This window comes from Triticum dicoccoides, chromosome 4A (assembly GCF_002162155.2).
Source record: "Triticum dicoccoides isolate Atlit2015 ecotype Zavitan chromosome 4A, WEW_v2.0, whole genome shotgun sequence".
Classification (NCBI taxonomy): Eukaryota; Viridiplantae; Streptophyta; class Magnoliopsida; order Poales; family Poaceae; genus Triticum; species Triticum dicoccoides.
This window is the reverse complement of record NC_041386.1, coordinates 220,245,487-220,255,290: the sequence shown is the minus strand read 5'-3', so window position 1 is coordinate 220,255,290 and position 9,804 is coordinate 220,245,487.

Here is a 9,804-nt window from a genome sequence, read left to right as displayed (position 1 = left end):
AAGCCTGAAACTGAGTGCTTCTACTGCAAAGGGACTGGTCACTGGAAGCGGAACTACCCCAAGTAATTGGCGGATAAGAAGGATGGCAAAGTGAACATAGGTATATTTGATATACATGTTATTGATGTGTACTTTACTAGTGTTTATAGCAACCCCTCAGTATTTGATACTAGTTCAGTTGCTAAGAATAGTAACTCGAAACGGGAGTTGGAGAATGAACAGAGACTAGTTAAGGGTGAAGTGACGATGTGTATTGGAAATGGTTCCAAGATTGATATGATCATCATCGCACACTCTCTATACTTTTGGGATTAGTGTTAAACCTAAAATAAATGTTATTTAGTGTTTGCGTTGAGCATGAATATGATTGGATCATGTTTATTGCAATACGGTTATTCATGTAAGTTAGAGAATAAATGTTGTTCTATTTACATGAATAAAACCTTCTATGGTCATACACCCAATGAAAATGGTTTGTTGGATCTTGATCGTGGTGATACACATTTTCATAATATTAAGCCAAAAGATGCAAAGTTAATAATGATAGTGCAACTTATTTGTGGCAATGCCATTTAGGTCATATTGGTGTAAAGAGCATGAAGAAAATCCATGCTGATGGGCTTTTGGAATCACTTGATTATGAATCAGTTGATGCTTGCGAACCATGCCTCATGGGCAAGATGACTAAGACTCCGTTCTCTAGAACAATGGAGCGAGCAAAAGATTTGTTGGAAATCATACATACTGATGTATGTGGTCCGATGAATATTGAGGCTCGTGATAGGTATCATTATTTTCTGATCTTCACAGATGATTTGAGCAGATATGAGTATATCTACTTGATGAAACACAAGTCTGAAACATTTGAAAAGTTCAAAGAATTTCAGAGTGAAGTGGAGAATCATCGTAACAAAAATAAAAGTTTCTACGATATGATCGCAGAAGTAAAATATTTTAGTTACGAGTTTGGCCTTCAGTTAAAACAATGTGAAATAGTTTCACTACTCACGCCACCTGGAACACCACAGTGTAATGGTGTGTCTGAACGTCGTAACCGTACTTTATTAGATATGGTGCGATCTATGACGTCTCTTACCAATTTACCACTATCATTTTGGGGTTATGCATTAGAGACAGCTACATTCACGTTAAATAGGGCACCATCTAAATCCGTTGAGACGACACCGTATGAACTATGGTTTGGCTAGAAACCTAAGCTGTCGTTTCTTAAAGTTTGAGGTTGCAATGCTTATGTGAAAAAGTTTCAACCTGATAAGCTCAAACCCAAATCGGAGAAGTGCATCTTCATAGGATACCCAAAAGAAAATGTTGGGTACACCTTCTATCACAGATCCGAAGGCAAGATATTCATTGCTGAGAATGGATCCTTTCTAGAGAAGGAGTTTCTCTCGAAAGAAGTGAGTGGGAGGAAAGTAGAACTTGATGAGGTAACTGTACCTGCTCCCTTATTGGAAAGTAGTTCATCACAGAAATCTGTTCCTGTGACTACTGCACCAATTAGTGAGGAAGCTAATGATGATGATCATGTAACTTGAGATCAAGTTACTACCGAACCTTGTAGGTAAACTAGAGTGAGATCCGCACCAAAGTGGTACGGTAATCCAGTTCTGGAGGTCATCTTACTTGACCATGACGAACCTACGAACTATGAGGAAGCGATGATGAGCCCAGATTCTGCGAAATGGCTTGAGGCCATGAAATCTGAGATGAGATCCATGTACGAGAACAAAGTATGGACGTTGATTGACTTGCCCAATGATCGGCGAGCCGTTGAGATTAAATGGATCTTCAAGAGGAAGACGGACGCTGATAGTAGTGTTACTATCTACAAAGCTAGAATCGTCATGAAAAGGTTTTCGACAAGTTCAAGGTGTTGACTACGATGAGAGTTTCTCACTCGTATCTATGCTTAAGTCTGTTCGAATCATGTTAGCAATTGCCGCATTTTATGAAATCTGGCAAATGGATAAACAAAACTGCATTCCTTAATGGATTTATTAAAGAAGAGTTGTATATGATGCAACCAGGAGGTTTTGTCAATCCTAAAAGTGCTAACAAAATATGCAAGCTCCAGCGATCCATCTATGGACTAGTGCAAGCATCTCGGAGTTGGAATATACGCTTTGATAAGTTGATCAAAGCATATAGTTTTATATAGACTTGCGATGAAGCCTGTATTTACAAGAAAAGTGAGTGGGAGCACTACAACATTTCTGATATGTATATGTGAATGACATATTGTTGATCGGAGATAATGTAGAATTATTCTGCAAAGCATAAAGAAATGTTTGAAAGGAGTTTTTTTTTTCAAAGGAAGACCTCGGTGAAGCTACTTACATATTGAGCATCAAGATCTATAGAGATAGATCAAGACGCTTGATAAGTTTTTCAATTAGTACATACCTTGACAAGATTTTGAAGTTATTCAAAATGGAACAGTCAAAGAAGGAGTTCTTGCCTGTGTTACAAGGTGTGAAGTTGAGAAAGACTCAAAACCAGACCACGGCAGAAGATAGAGAGAGAATGAAAGTCATTCCCTATGCCTCAGCCATAGGTTCTATAAAGTATGTCATGCTGTGTACCAGACCTATTGTATACCATGCCCTAAGTTTGGCAAGGGAGTACAATAGTGATCTAGGAGTAGATCACTGGACATTGGTCAAAATTATCCTTAGTGGAATAAGGATAGGTTTCTCGATTATGGAGGTGACAAAAGGTTCGTCGTAAAGGGTTACGTCGATGCAAGTTTTGACACTGATCCAGATGACTCAAAGTCTCAATCTGGATACATATTGAAAGTGGGAGTAATTAGCTAGAGTAGCTCCGTGCAGAGCATTGTTGACATAGAAATTTGCAAAATACATATGGATCTGAATGTGGCAGACCCGTTGACTAAACTTCCCTCACAAGCAAAACATGATCACACCTTAGTACTCTTTGGGTATTAATCACATAGCGATGTGAACTAGATTATTAACTCTAGTAAACCCTTTGGGTGTTGGTCACATGACGATGTGAACTATGGGTGTTAATCACATGGTGATGTGAACTATTGATGTTAAATCACATGGCGATGTGAACTAGATTATTGACTCTAGTGCAAGTGGGAGACTGAAGGAAATATGCCCTAGAGGCAATAATAAAGTTATTATTTATTTCCTTATTTCATGATAAATGTTTATTATTTATGCTAGAATTGTATTAACCGGAAACATATTACATGTGTGAATACATAGACAAACAGAGTGTCACTAGTATGCCTCTACTTGACTAGCTTGTTGAAAGATGGTTAAGTTTCCTAGCCATAGACATGAGTTGTCATTTGATTAACAGGGTCACATCATTAGAGAATGATGTGATTGACTTGACCCATTCCGTTAGCATATCACTTGATCGTTTAGCTTGTTGCTATTGCTTTCTTCATGACTTATACATATTCCTATGACTATGAGATTATGCAACTCCCGTTTACCGGAGGAACACTTTGTGTGCTACCAAACGTCACAACGTAACTGGGTGATTATAAAGGTGCTCTACAGGTGTCTCCGAAGTTACTTGTTGGGTTGTCGTATTTCGAGATTAGGATTTGTCACTCCGATTGTCGGAGAGGTATCTCTGGGCCCACTCGGTAATGCACATCACTATAAGCCTTGCAAGCATTGCAACTAATGAGTTAGTTGCGGGATGATGTGTTACGGAACGAGTAAAGAGACTTGCCGGTTACGAGATTGAACTAGGTATTGAGATATCGATGATCGAATCTCGGGCAAGTAACATACCGGTGACAAAGGGAACAACGTATATTGTTATGCGGTTTGACTGATAAAGATCTTCGTAGAATATGTAGGAGCCAATATGAGCATCCAGGTTCCGCTATTGGTTATTAACCGGAGATGTGTCTTGGTCATGTCTACATAGTTCTCGAACCCGTAGGGTCCGCACGCTTAAAGTTCGATGACGGCTATATTATGAGTTTATGTGTTTTGATGTACCGAAGGAGTTCGGAGTCCCGGATGAGATCGGGGATATGACGAGGAGTTTCTAAATGGCCGAGACGTAAAGATCGATATATTGGACGACTATATTCGGACATCGGAAAGGTTTCGAGTGATTCGGGTATTTTCGGGAGTACCGGGGAGTTACGGGAATTCGTATTGGGCCTTAATGGGCCATACGGGAAAGGAGAGAAAGGCCTCAAAGGGTGGCCGCACCGCTGCCCATGGGCTGGTCCGAATTGGACTAGGGAGGGGGGGGGGGGCGCCCCCTTCCTTCCTTCTCCTTTTCCCTTCCCTTTCCTTCCCTCCTACTCCTACTACTTGGAAGGGCTCCTAGTTCTACTAGGAAAGGGGGAATCCTACTCCCGGTGGGAGTAGGACTCCCCTAGGGCGCGCCATAGAGAGGGCCGGCCGTCCCCCTCCTCCACTCCTTTATATACGGGGGCAGGGGGCACCCCAAAGACACAACAATTGATCTCTTGTTCTCTTAGCCGTGTGCGGTGCCCCCTCCACCATAATCCACCTCGATCATATCGTAGCAGTGCTTAGGTGAAGCCCTGCGTCGGTAGAACATCATCATTGTCACCACGCCGTCGTGCTGACGAAACTCTCCCTCAACACTCGGCTGGATCGGAGTTCGAGGGACATCATCGAGTTGAACATGTGCAGAACTCGGAGGTGCCGTGCGTTCGGTACTTGATCGGTCGGATCATGAAGATATATGACTACATCAACCGCGTTGTGCTAACGCTTCCGCTTTCGGTCTACGAGGGTACGTGGACATAGTCTCCCCTCTCGTTGCTATGCATCACCATGATCTTGCGTGTGCGTAGGAAATTTTTGAAATTACTATGTTTCCCAACAGCCCTACGATCAGCTCATGCTCACCAGGTCATCCTCTGGGGTGTCTGACAGCTCCACCACTCCCTTAGGCCAGGTGCGCCTTCCCGTGACCTTCGGCAAGTGCGACAACTACCACACTGACCTCATCGACTACGTCGTCCCCCACATCGGCCTCCCGTACGACACCATCCTTGGGTACCCTGCCCTCGCCAAGTTCATGGCGGTTGTTCATCATGGCTACAACGTCCTCAAGATGCCGGTGTGCAGCCGGGTCATTACGGTGGCCTACGACGAGAAGGACGCGGTCTACTCTCTTGAGCATGCCTACCGTGCCGCGGCAGCCGAGAACTCTAATGACGAAGTTGGCATCCTGCCTCCCGAGGCTACCCCCCAAAGAAGAAGCAATTCCTCCCCAGGAGCCGTTCGGAGGCCAAGAAACCCGCTCGCGACGCCTCAGGCTTCGCGCCCGCTGCCGGGGTGCCTCTTCCTCCTGCATAGGAAGGCGCGCCCGGCGCCTTCCTCTGGATGGGCATGGGGGCTTCCATTTGGAGAGCCTCTGACCTAACCAACGCGACGAGGTAGGTGCTCGGGCACTACTTGGAGGCATGCCTCGATGCACGCCCCCAAAAAGCAAGGAGTATGGCGCGAGGCGCCTAGAGCACGAGAATACATCACCAAGGCAATCGAGGAGCTTCAGGAGGGGCAAGCCATGCGCGGCACGAAGTGCAGCTGTGGCCCCTGACGCGGGTGGTGAGCTGCGTGTCTGCGTCAACATCTCGGGCCTTAAAAGGGCCGCTTCACAGGACCTCTTCTGGCCGTCGCATGTTGGCTAGAGTGGGGGCTACCCCTGCCTACTAAACATGGGCGCTTCATACCAACGCATGTCGCAACGTGCTATGGCGTCTCATGAGGCCAGGCACTCGGCGATCGCATGTCAGGAGGTTCCGGAGCCTCGCGAGACCTCTGAGCGCGGGCCTTCGGAGCCGCCCGACTCATCTGCGGCATGGTTCTTCAGCTACCTCGATGCTTCTACAACACTGGTGCCATGTGACATTTTGGTTTGCTCAACTCAGGGCGCCCCCACAGGCTGCATCATCCTCAGGTTGCTAGGGGTCCGCCCTTGCAGTTATGTCATTTCGTTCATGTACCTTGAACCAGTTACGCTTTCATGAGCTACTATGGTTGCTAACCCTGCGCTTGATGATATATCATCCCTGGAGTCGCCTCTACGGGATCCGCGCATTTCTAGCTCTTCCCTTGAACATCCCACGACAGGGGGCTACTAGCGCAGTGCCTGTGCTCGGGTCCATCCCCGCAGAGCTGATAAATCTAAGAGACTAAGCTCTGGCTCACGGGCCGGCCCCGTACACGTCACCTCACCAGGTCCTTAGTGCCTTCGTCTTCTCACGGTATGATCACGAGCAGATCAGCAAGTGCGTGTTGCCTCTTGTATTTTGTAATTGGCTAATATGCAGGAACCTCAGGAGATAGGCGCTCGAGCGTCCTTAACGACACCTTGCCACTTCAGGAAGGCCCGCTTTTGTCATGGTATAACACGACCACCTATGGGGCCATCAACCCCTTGTGGTTCGGCAAGGGGGAAGGTCGCGTTGCACAAAGAGTGGAGACCGTAAAGCAGCACGGCGGTGATGACACGGGTAGTTTTTACCCAGGTTCGGGCCACTGCGAGGCGTAAAACCCTACTCATGCTTTGGTGGATTGATGAGGGGACCATAGTGGAGACGCGGCGCTCTTGCCCGGCAAGGTTGCCTTGGGACGAGAGCAGCTCGCGCGTATGAGAATACAAGGGTCCGAATCCTTTCTAAGGATGCCACGGCCCTCCTTTTATAGGTCAAGGGGTCACCACAATGGAAAATCAGTCATTGCGTATTGATTAGATAGCAAATAGTGCTATCACACCTAACTCTGTAGGCAGGACAAGGCGCATTAAATGCTCCGCTTAGTGTCATGTCGCGGGAGTAGCCTAGCAAGCCTTGACGCACCACTTTAGATGTCTCTCGCCCTGTTTGCCTAACACGCCTCTAGATGGGTGTCATGCAGAGGGGATATTCTCCTCGAATGTCTGCCACCTGCGAGAGGGCAGCCACCTAGTCACTTGGGGGCTCGACACCGAACTGATAAGTGACTTGAGTCATTGTGCGGCGGAGCGGTGGTGTTTTGACAGGGCGATCTGCCCTCGGTGTCCCCGGCAAGCCTGCCGGGGGAGTCTAGGGACTTTTCTTTGATGCGGCCTCGTCCTGACCGGGCTCGCCTGCATGACAAGGGAGGGTTTCCTTAGTCAGATCTTACTCCTTTTGGCTGGTCTTGGTCTTCTTGATCCCTTTGATTCCTTAAGGAGCTATCTCTTCTGCTTGGCCTTGTCTTGGATGTTGTAATCTTGCCTCCGTGCTTGTGTACAGCCCGGGCAACATACCCCAAGGTTTGTTGCACTGACAGGAGCCCCCAGGCCTGGCCCGGACGCGCTGGTGAGCATCGTTGGGGTAGGCCCTATCAGGTACACATGCAAAGGGCTCATGGTAGATAATTCCTTGAGATTTTCTTTGCTTCTTCATTAACTTGTGCTTGAGTCAGTTTTCAGTTTTTCCGCGCGTCGTGCAGACGTTACGAGGGAGATTTAAGCCATGATCTATGGGCTACCCATGTCCCATGTTCACGGGGCGCTAACTGCCACTCCACTTGCTTCCCCGCTTCTGGCGCCTTTTGCCATGTGTGCTGCATGCATTGCGCAGGGTTGGTGGCGGACGCAGAGGGCATGGGGGGTAAGTGCCATAGCATAAAGCCAGGCATCGTTGATCGGCATAGGGGGTCGGTCTTGATTCCGTGCGCCGTTAGTGGCATAGAGGAGTCATATTGGGGGAACGGGTTGGTTGTTCTCTGGGTGAGGAGCCAACCCCCGGCCCTGTTGGCATATAAAAGGGAACGTGGGCGAGGCCCTGACTCACACCATTCCTTCCTTCTTCCTCCTGGTATCATCTATCCACCATGGCGAGGGGAAGAGGGCATCGTGGTACTCTGGCGGCGGTGATGACGAGGGTTTCTGCTCGACAATGCCTCCCACCTTACGCTGAGACGCGAAGGCAGAGCCCTATGCAAGGGGAGGTGGGAGATGACAAGGACATGGCCATCATGGTGTTCGGGGCCGACGAGGGCAAGGCGGCATCTTGATCACGCCTCCCCTGACCGTTCAGAACCCGAATGAAGGCCACTTCGGGGATCAACTGTTGGAGTTCATTGTCAAGCTACGCGGGCCTCCGCGCAGCCGCCTTCGGCTTCCTACCCCATTTGCAAGGGTAATGGAGGTCGAACAGCGACCAGGACTGAGGCTGCACATGAGGGGCTGCTGCAATGGCAGAATGCGGGCGGACGTGGAGTTCCCCGCCCCCCATGTCATGCTCCTCAGGCGCGGCTAGAAGAGCTTTGCACGTGCCTATAGTGTGGCGGCGTGGCACGTTCTCCATTTCAAGCTAATGGATGCCACCTTGCTCTCCGTCAAGGTCTTCGGGTGTTCGGGTGCTCGTTTAGGGTGCTACACGGAGAGCTTGACTGATGACGAAAGCTCCTCCTCGAGCGATAGCGATGAGGAGGACAGTGACGACGATCACGACGGTGCCGAGGAGTACATGATCCATTCCTGGGGGGCTTCCTTGCCGGGATGACTGTCTCTGGCATCTCTTCATCTGGAGTTGGTGTCCATTCTACAATAAATTCTGTCAGTGCTCTGCTCTAAATAGTTGACGTGCTCTCAAACTTCAAACCAAAGCTTGATAACTCCAAAGCCCATTCCACCATTCTGCCAGTGGCCTCGGGGTTCCTCAGTATGCGTTGTAAGGGGAAGCTGGTGATGACCGTGATCTCGTGGGCTTGGAAGTAGTGGTGCAGTTTCCTTGAGGCCATGATGGGGCCAAAGATCAACTTTAGCATGCTAGAATACCTTGATCTAGCCCCCTGGAGCAGGGAGCTGACGAAGTACACTGGCCGCTGCACCACCTTCTTCCTTGTCATGACCTTGGAATTGTCTCCATTGCTCTGCTCCTCATTGTTCTGATCTGCATCTAACCTTGTTGGGACGAGCTCACTTTCCTCTCCGGAGGGGACAGTAGCTGCCGATGCTCCTTATTCTACTTCCCGCTGTGCCACCAAAGCTGCACTAACCATTTGATTGGTTGCCGCTAGATATAGTTGCAATGACTCTTGTGGTTTAGGAGCAACCAAGGTGGGAACAGATGAAAGGTAGGTTTTTAAGTCTTGTAGCACTGCTTCTGCTTCAGGGGTCCACTTTATGGGCCCTGCCTTCTTCAAAATTTTTAAGAACTGTAGGGCGCGCTCGGCGGACCTGGAGATGCACCTACGTAGCGCGGTAACATGTCCAGTTAAGCACCTCACATCCTTAACTGTTCCGGGTGCTTGAATCTGCTCAATTGCTCTAATCTTGTTGGGGTTAGCCTCTATCCCCCAGTGAGAAACGAAGAAGCCAAGTAGCTTGCCGGAGGGAACACCAAACACACACTTCTCGGGGTTTAGCTTCAAGTTGATCTTGGGCAGGTTTGCAAAGGTCTATTCCAAATATTGAATGAGAGTTGATTTGTCCTTGGTTTTGACCAATATGTCATCCATGTAGGCTTGAATATTCCTGTCCAGCTGGGACTCAAAACCAATTTGCACTGGTCTTGCAAAAGTGAATCCGATGCTCTTTAACCCAAAGGGCATCCGTACAAAACAGTACGTGTCGCATGGGGTTATGAACGTGGTCTTCTCTTCATCTTCCTTGGACATGAAAATCTCGTGATACCCGGAGTATGCATCCAAGAAGGAAAGCAGGTCATATGCGGAAGTGGAATCCACAATTTGATTGATGCACGGCAAGGGGAATGGGTCCTTCGGGCATGCTTTATTCAGATCCCTGAAATCTATGCAAAACCTCCAT